Here is a 10,174-nt window from a genome sequence, read left to right as displayed (position 1 = left end):
CAGGAGAACGTCCTAAGAACTGTCAGAATTACAAAAAGAATAAAATATCAGTAAGAAAATATTTCCTAATTTTCAAGCTTCTGGAGCTTTCTTTTTGCAGCGAGGTTTCTCTCACGCTGTTTTCTGAGATCCAGATTGATATCATTTATGTGCAGTGTAAGACACGCAAAGCGGAACTGCTGCAGCAGGTCTATGCGACGCTTATTAGGGAAAAATATGTTTTACAGTAGACGGCTGTTTAGCTTATCTTTAAATATAGTGGACACGCTGCACAACTGCGCGACTACACCAAGGTGCTACAGAAAGCATTTATCCATGTGCTTCCCTTCCTCTTGGGATAATGGAGTGCCACCTGGCTCTCCAAAAGTTGGTAGAACTCTGCGCTCACATGATACATCAACTTCTCTAGTGCTTCCCCCGTGGTAACCGTTCGGCAGCTCTTTGACTTCACTTACTTGCGATACCTTTGTGTATCCTCCCTCAGTCGGTTGATGACGCCTGCGGTACCTGGTGAGTACATTTTGTGCTTTTGGCCTCGCTGCGGCGGTGTAAAACCTGCAAAAACAGATACATTATCAGAACATCTTGTTGGGGCGGTTGGATAATTTTCGCCGAATTTGCACTCTGTGCAAAGGCGCAATACACACAGGCACAAAGGACAAGCGCAGTGTCCTCTCTATGCTTCAGTGTCATTTTCCACTGTAAAGCGAATTCCATAGGCGAAAAAATTCCATATGACATCGCTTCACATTTACGGAAACACGATATTGAAAGCCTGTTCATTATGAAATTTCTTGTACATGTGGCTAAGAAAGTACTGTTTTCATTGAATAGTACTTTCAATTCATGCAGGTCAGTTCTGATTATAGTTGTTTGCAGGATTTCAACTATAGATATGCCTCCATAACTCAATATGCAAAGTTACGTTTTAGTGCTGCTATATTTTCATGTAACATGTTAAGCATCAGTGCTGGTTTCTCTATGGCTGGCTGAAAATACTCGGCGTCCGTTTTCTACAGCTAGTTTTCTTGATTAATGAAAGTTTTTGATTCAACTTGTTATGGATCAGGTAGTCAAGCATTTCATAAGCTTTGGCTTCATTTTTCTATTTTAGAATTTTCGATCCGGAAGAACTTCTGCTTTTTCGCGGCGTAACTTCTGCAATTCCACTGCCATATCGTCAGCGCGCCTCTTTTACGATGTTTGTCTCTTTAGGTCTGGTCGTGGGGTGGCACTCTGAACGACCCCAGGTACTACTATTGGCGGCGAGGAGTTACGGAGTCGCCATCTGTCGGAAGCGCCTAGCTGGCATACTATGAGGGATCACGCGGCGCGCTCCTCGTAGGTTTTGCTGTCAGCGCTCCCTGAAAACACCACGCGGGAGCTCTCCCGGACATTTCTGTAAGTACTTTCGAAACGAGAGAAGTTTTTTACTGCCTAAATAATAATCTTGGGCAAACTGAAAGCACAGAATCGCTTAGAGACGCTATCTCTTTACCGAGTACGTACAGTGAACGCCACTGCGCGCGGTCGCCGCGATGGAGTCTCCCGAACAGGCTTCTTGCTTGAAAGGTGGGCAAACGCTGAGAGCAAACTATGTGAAATACGTTCTTATAGTGTTTGTATATCTAAATGGAGCGTAATAGAATGAAGCCTCAATGCAGCGATTGCACAGGTTAGCAGCGACCGACTGCGCGTCTGCATGCTTGTCCGCGCACTGTTTCGCTTTCGCCGCGTGCGCGTTTTCTCACCGTGCCATGAGCTTTAGGCCGCAGAATATGAGCATTTGACAGTATACAAGCAACCATTGTTGCGTGGGCGCTATCAGAGCTGTTCATAAATAATTTCATTGTAGAGACTTCGGCGCCTACTCCCCGTCGCGACGATTCAATCTTTTTTTTTTTTCTTAATTCTTCGACGTTTCAATATTATTTCTGGAGTTGCGTCGCACTGTATGTTTATCGGTGTTCTCAGCGTGTGATTTCCCGCTGCTTCTGTTTTGTAATCCAGTGCAATAATTCATAACACAAACATGACCATATGCCATGCTTTTTTTTAATGTGCTTCTTACCGCTCCCTTTTCACTCCAGTGAACTTGCCAGTATCTATATTATCGACAAGTTCATAGACCAAACCATCATCACATTAGTCGGGTAGCGGGCTCGGGCGAGCGCATCAGTGCGCGTTTTCCGAACATTGCAGACCCGGCGCCGTAGCAGCGCCGTATCTTCCTCACGTCTGTGCTTGCTGCATACCCGAGTTGTAGCCGATGACTGTTTGCCGGTTTTATGTTTCGCGAGCCAAGCGTCACGCAGCTGCTTGTCCTTCGGCTACGTGTGAATAAGGCCGACACCGGGCTCCGTTGCGTATGTCCGACACTGCGGCACCGAGCAGTAGTCTACCATGTTGCGCGCCTTCAAAGGCAGCCACTACCTATTGTAGTGCTTTCAAGCGTTGTAAAGGAGACACTCGAAGCGGGAAAATCTCGCCACTAAATGAGGGCCGCAGCGTACGCAGGGATTTAAACTCTCGTTTTCAGCTCGCTTCGGCGCTCCCGAAGCAGCCGACGCGGCCGCTATGTTCACGTGATCCTTCATAGCACGTCACGCCGACGGTGGCGCCAGCTTTTCTAGTGGTGGAGCTCGAGGCCAATAGTCTTTGCAGCGGCATTATGTTATGGAATTGATTAGATGCGACCCCATTTGTGGGGGCCTCTGCGGTGGTAACTGGCTGCAGTTGGGCTAGCCTAAGACTTAGGTTGACCACGTTGTTTTCGAATTTGTCAAGTCTCGACATTATGGTCGGGACGGCCAGCGTGAGGTTGCCGGCGGCTTTTACTTGTTTTTTGAGTACATTTTGCATTTCCATTAATTTCTGCCCTAGGTCTGCCAGTTGCGATCCATGTTTGGCTGCTATCGGCCGGAGCCTTTCTCTTAGGTGGCGGAGGGTTGTCGTCCTCCTCCATGCGATTATCAGGGGTTACTGTAGCTGCACCTCCACTACAAGTACTCGGACGAGGGGATATCTCAGCTCCACGATTATTCTTAACATCGTGGATTCCTCTCGCGAGGTGTGAGATTAATTATCTTAACTGTGCATTTTCCCGTCTCATTTCTGCTATTTCTCTAGAAGCTGCAGTCTCCTCACATCCACCGCGGTGCGACGAGCCTTTGACCCCGTATGCCCAGCTCATATTGTTGGTCACCTCTTCTAACGCCGGGCCGCCTGCCCTGCGGCGGGACCGCGATCGCGTATAGCTCCTTGACCTGGTTCGGGCCGGTTCGGGTGTGCGGCTCCGTGATCTGGACTTGATGGTTCTCGAGCGGGATCTGGAGCACGAAGGGGGCCTGGTCTCGCGGGAGGGACGCCCAAGTGGTTCCGTCGTAGCCTCCGATGTTAGGAATTCTTCTTCCTGTTGTCGTTGTCTTTCCCATAGTCGTCCCTTGAATATATGGCGTCTTGAAGCGAGTGTTGCAATCCTTACCAGCCGTTAAGTGCTCACCCCCGCAAAGTTAGCCACGGAGATTGCACTGGTGGTCGAGACCTGGGTTGGCCATGCCGCAGACTCTACAGATGCGTTTCTGTGGGCTGGGGCCCACGTCCAGTGCGGCGGCCCAGTCTGCCGCATTTGTGGCACATGTCGACTTGTTTTCTGATGAATGCGCCTCCGTAGCCGACGATGGTGGGAACTTTCAGTCCGGAAAACAGCACGATGACCGTGGTGGTACTGCTGAGTCACTTCGCAGTGATTGCCATAGGATTCTTGGGATAACGACCTGGGCGGCGATGTCCCGGAGTGAATCTTCGAGAGGTGTACTCCTGATGACTCCTTTGAAAGTTAGGTCCGATGCCAATTCATATGTGTTGGTCTCGCATGCCTAGCCGTTGACCACGAGGTGTTCGACTCTGGTATCTTATCTGTCTGTGTTGGCTTCACTGGGGGTACTCACTACGATAATGTCTTCTGTACGTTGAGGCGCATGGTGTCGTCTTCCCTGTGCTCCCCGGATATGCCAGCAGCTTGGCAGACGCGCGAGGCTACTCGGGCTGCTCCTAATTCGCCAATCTTGAGGCCTCCCTTTGGGCGGATGATGATCTTGAAATCGCGCTTCGGTTGATATGGCATGCGGCTGGCCTTCACTAACTGCTGTTTCAGCTTCTGCTCGCGCTGCTGCTTCCTTCCGCCGGTGGCGCGGTGGGCGCCGAAACTGCTGCTACTCGATGTCTCCACGGTTTGCTTTTTTGGAGCCCACGGTGCTTCAGCCAGTGTCAGCCGCGAATTCTTCTTGGGAAATGTGCTCCCTAGCACGAGAACCTCCATTTCTTCCGTCTGCGAGCGAGCATGGGCACGCGGTCATCATCATCATCATCATCATCATCATCATCATCATCATCATCATCAGCCTGGTTACGCCCACTGCAGGGCAAAGGCCTCTCCCGTACTTCTCCAACAACCCCGGTCATGTACTAATTGCGGCCATGCCGTCCCTGCAAACTTCTTAATCTCATCCGCCCACCTAACTTTCTGCCGCCCCCTGCTACGCTTCCCTTCTCTTGGAATCCAGTCCGTAACCCTTAATGACGATCGGTTATCTTCCCTCCTCATTACATGTCCTGCCCAGGGCCATTTCTTTTTCTTGATTTCAACTAAGATGTCATTAACTCGCGTTTGTTCCCTTACCCAATCGATTGGGCACGCGGTACGTGTGCTCTTTCTTCCAGGTGCGCCTATAGGCCTATCGGCTCGGGGCAGCCGCCGCCGTGGTTGCCGGTATGGCACAGACAAAAATTTGGCGTATATGTCCGAAAAATGGAATTCCCACCTTATATTTGGCATCAGCAGAATCCTGGCATCTTGCTGCGTGAGGTAGTAGCAAAATCTCGGTGATTTTAGGTGGTTTCCCTGTGAAATCATTGACGGAAGATGAAGCCGTGATGAAGTTCGTCTGCTTCCCTCGGCCCACTCATCATCATCATCATCATCAGCCTAGTTACGCCCACTGCAGGGCAAAGGCCTCTCCCATACTTCTCCAACTACCCCGGTCATGTACTAATTGTGGCCATGTTGTCCCTGCAAACGTCTTAATGTCATCTGCCCACCTAACTTTCTGCCGCCCCCTGCTACGCTTCCCTTCCCTTGGAATCCAGTCCGTAGCTCTTAGTGACCATCGGTTATCTTCCCTCCTCATCACATGTCCGGCCCATGCCCATTTCTTTTTCTTGATTTCAACTAAGATGTCGTTTACCCGCGTTTGTTGCCTTACCCAATCTGCTCTTTTCTTATCCCTTAGCGTTACACCCATCATTCTTCTTTCCATAGCTCGTTGCGTCGTCCTCAATTTCAGCAGAACCCTTTTCGTAAGCCTCCAGGTTTCTGCCCCATATGTGAGTACTGGTAACACACAGCTGTTGTACACTTTCCTTTTGAGGGATAGTGGCAACCTACTGTTCATGATTTGAGAATGCCTGCCAAACGCACCCCAACCCATTCTTATTCTTCTGGTTATTTCAGTCTCATGATCTGGATCCGTGGTCACTACCTGCCCTAAGTAGATGTATTCCCTTACCACTTCCAGTGTTTCGCTACCTATCGTAAACTGCTGTTCTCTTCCGAGACTGTTAAACAGTACTTTAGTTTTCTGCAGATTAATTTTCAGACCCACCCTTCTGCTTTGCCTCTCCAGGTCAGTGAGCATGCATTGCAATTGGTCTCCTGAGTTACTAAGCAAGGCAATATCATCAGCGAATCGCAAGTTGCTAAGGTATTCTCCATCAACTTTTATCCCCAATTCTTCCCACTCCAGGCCTCTGAATACCTCCTGTAAACATGCTGTGAATAGCATTGGAGATATCGTATCTCCCTGTCTGACGCCTTTCTTTATAGGGATTTTGTTGCTTTCTTTGTGGAGGACTACGGTGGCTGTGGAGCCGCTATAGATATCTTCCAGTATTTTTACATATGGCTCATCTACACCCTGATTCCGTAATGCCTCCATGACTGCTGAGGTTTCGACTGAATCAAACGCTTTCTCGTAATCAATGAAAGCTATATATAAGGGTTGGTTATATTCTGCACATTTCTCTATCACTTGATTGATAGTGTGAATATGGTCTATTGTTGAGTAGCCTTTACGGAATCCTGCCTGGTCCTTTGGTTGACAGAAGTCTAAGGTGTTCCTGATTCTATTTGCGATTACCTTAGTAAATACTTTGTAGGCAACGGACAGTAAGCTGATCGGTCTATAATCTCGGCCCACTAGTGAATTACAAATTTACCTTTTTTTGTTGGGCGAACTTCTGGCCATAAAAACAAGTAACGCACACGCTGAGATAGCGGCGGCTTATCTGCGGGACAAGGGCGTCGGCTTTCATACCTGACTCGACGAAGCTTCCAGCCTAATCGCTGGTCTCAGCGTACCTCCCAGAAAGCACTACACACAATGGGCGTCGCGCATGCATTCAGATTACACGAGGTCGAGTGAAAACAGGGCCGGTATTTTGTAGCGATGCCTTTTTCGATTCTATGCTTTTTCAGGCTTTTCGCGCTTGGCCACTGGTCAGAGCGACGGTCTGCCCACATTATCAACGCGATCAGGCGGCCGTGTGTGGTGGATGATAAGAATAGTATAGCATAAGGCATAAGGCATCGCTACAAAATAGCGGCCCAGACAACGGGCAGAACCGTCCGATACTGCGGGCGCGTCCGGCGGCGAGCGATAACACTTAACATGTGTTAGCCGGTGAAAACCGGTCAAAGGAGAGCGATAAAGAAGTACACGTTTTACCATATTAGAATGCTAAAGCAGATCGAAATGATAGAACATAATAAAGTAACCTTTATGAAGCAAACATGGGGGTGAATTAAAAAGGAAAATCACCTGCATTCTCCATAACGGAAACACTAATTGCTGAAATACCTCACGGCTTCTTCTTATATCTGCATGGTTCCATGACGAAAAAAAAAAGAAGGCCATATCAACGGTTCCGAAAAAAATAAAGCCTGCCACATCATAGCAGAGACGGTCTGTGGTATCTTAATTTAAGAAGCTCTATTGTCGTGCTTCGTCTCAACTACATGTAAATATACTTCATAGTATGAGACACGTCATCATGAGTCGCAAAGCGTAGTGCCTATTGTGACACCTTTGCGATTAGTTATAAGATATGGAAACAAAGACTTTTTAAAACACTGTATCATATGCGGTGTACATTTTTGCGATGTCAAGTGTTGTTGAGGAGTGGCGGAGCTTTTCTACCTGGTTTTTTTATTCTTTCTAGCTATTTATTATTATTTTTTTTAAGAATAAGAAAACTTAGCACAGAATCTGCTCAGAACAGTTGCTGATAGTTAAAATATTCTGATAAACACGACAACATCCTCTTTCCTCTTTTTATCAAAGATTTACACATTAATACTAACGCCACAGTAAGAATGTTTGCAGATGACTGTGTTATCTACAAGGAAATAACCTGTCGTGATGATCAGATAACCTTAAACAGTGCACTTGAAAATATAACACAATGGTGCCAAACGTGGCAGATTGTGATGAACACAGAGAAAAGAGTTTGTATGACAGTGACGAATAAGAGAGTGCCCATGAACTGCCCGTATTATTTACAAGGACAGATGTTAAAGAAAATAGAAGAGTATAAATATTTAGGAGTCATAATGTCATCAGATCTTAAATGAGACAAGCAGGTAACATGTATTGTTAATAAATCAATGGCAGTTCTATACTCGTTAAAACGCTCGCTTAGATCCGCATCAGTAGATACTAAACGCTTAGCATGCCTGTCACTAGTTCGCTCTATACTGGAATATGGAATAGTATGTTGGTTTTCCTTCCGTAAGCAGTACATAGCAAAATTGGAGAGCGTACAAAGGAAAGCGATTAGATTTATTTTTAATGAGTATCGCTGTCTTGACTCCCCAACAGAACTATTAAGGCGAGCTGAACTTCCCACTATACAAAATCGAGCTCGACTACTTCGTATTAAGTTTCTTTTCCTTCTTCTTAATGGCAGTATGAAAATCAATGCGAGTGACTACTTGCTGCAGACAGATACACGTAGTTCTCGAACAAAACACACCAAGCACTTAACAGAATACAGATTTCACAACGACATATTCAGGCACTCCTTTTTCCCACATGCAATCCGTGAATGGAACATGTTGCCTGATGGCGTTGTCACCTGCACATCACTCGAAACATTTATCGCCAAGTTATCAAACAATGCTCTGTAGCTACGATCTGCACATAGGTGAGCTGCGTCGTACAATGGCATTCTAATTCACTTAGCAGTGTCTTGTATTCTGCCGTGACATAAAAACCTGCTGAATCTTGTCTCTTGCGCATTACACATCCAACATATTTACGTTTTCTTTCTTTGTTCTTCTTCTGTGTGCAAAACCTTCCAACATGGCGTTTACTACCATTTTTTCCCGCTCCTGTTATAGAAATTGTATAATGATTATAAAGTGCATATGTAGTGCCTTGTTCACCCAAACTTATCTATCTCCGCGCCTACTTGAACTGTGTTCTCTTGAATATGTATCCTGCCCCTTTCCTGCAACAGCCTCAAATGTGAGGCTAGCAGTATGTTCAAATGAATAAATAAATAAACACAAATTCATAACGTTATATACTTACCTAATCAGAGCACTTCTGCGTTTTTACTGCGCAGAATAATACACGGGGTCGCATTTGCCCGACTTGTCCTTCAGAATGTAGGCCTCGATTGGCTGATTTTCTTGTATCAAATTTGAAAGGTTCACTAGCATTGCATCATCGGCTCCAGCATAATGAAAATGTTGACAATCACTTTAGCATACTCCTAAGAGGACGAAGGCGAAAGCCTTCATCCTCTTTCAACTCTGTCCTTCTAATTCTTCTAATTCTCCTTCCAATTCTGTGTCTTCCATTGTTTTCACGCTGATAAATAAGTATATATCGTTTCCGACTAAGCCATTTTTCTACCTTACTGCGGAAGCCTGCCCGCTCACGAAACATTATTTTAGATTAGTTGACATCATTCTAATGCATTGTAACTTCCTATTACTCGTTTTCTCCCACGAAAGGTCGTGCGCTCGAGTGCCTTAATAATCCTGCCCTATTTAACTGTGCCTTAATTACCTCCGTCATAATTAACAGTAAAGGTTGCTAGTTCGAGTATCGTAATTAACGTCGCCATGATAAACACCAACGGTCACGGGTTCGAGTGTCTTAATTAACTATACATTAATTAACCATGCCTTAATTAAATGCGCCTTGGTTAACACTAAAGGTCGTGGGTTTGACTCTCGACGTTCACCATGTAAACTGGAATCCAACTTGGAGATATCGCCAGTTCACAAATATCTCCATGTGGGTTCGACTCCAATCAAAAGTCGAGGGTTTGACGTATACACCAAAGGTAGCGCATACAAGTGCCTTAATTAACCATATTTTAATTACCCGTGCAGTAATTAACTTTGACCTAGTTAACCCCACAGGTCATGGGTTTGACACCAACCAAAGGTCGGTAGTTCTACTGGTTCGAGTGCTTTAATTAACTTCGTGGTAATTAACACCGCAGGGAGTGGGTTTGGCTCCCACCAAAAGTCGAGGGTTGGACTCCCTACGAATCTTGGTGCCATGCCATAACGCCGGACAAAGGATTTTTCGTCCCGTGAGCCGTTTTTCACCTTAAAGGGCCCCTCACCAGGTCTGGCCATTTGGAGCTGACATGCGCAGAGAATACATTGCGCGATAACGATCGTGTCTGCGAAGTATTACATCGCTATGCGCCACGGAACGATCTGAAATTTCAATCCGAACGCCGTTTGCCCTTCACCTCGCGGCCACCGCGCTCCAAGCCGCCGGTTGACGTACACGTGCTCGTGTACCTATGTACACGTGTTTGGGCTGTGACATCGCTCGTGGTGACACATGACTCCTAGAATTATCCAAAGCAACATCTGTTATTTATGTAATTTGTCGCTTGAATAGACTAATTAAAGCTTAGAGAAACAATAAAACACACAAACCGAATCTCTGCGTGTTTTTGTTTTACCTCGCACCGCAGCAAGAGAGATGTACTTCCGTTTCGTCTGCTCGTTCTCACGTCGTGCAGGCCCGCGCGCAGACACCGAAACTATGTCATTTTCAACTGTGCTCCACCGCAAGATCATGTT

This window comes from Dermacentor andersoni, chromosome 3, assembly GCF_023375885.2.
Source record: "Dermacentor andersoni chromosome 3, qqDerAnde1_hic_scaffold, whole genome shotgun sequence".
Taxonomy (NCBI): Eukaryota; Metazoa; Arthropoda; class Arachnida; order Ixodida; family Ixodidae; genus Dermacentor; species Dermacentor andersoni.
The sequence above is the reverse complement of the archived record's forward strand: the minus strand, read 5'-3'. Positions refer to the sequence as shown.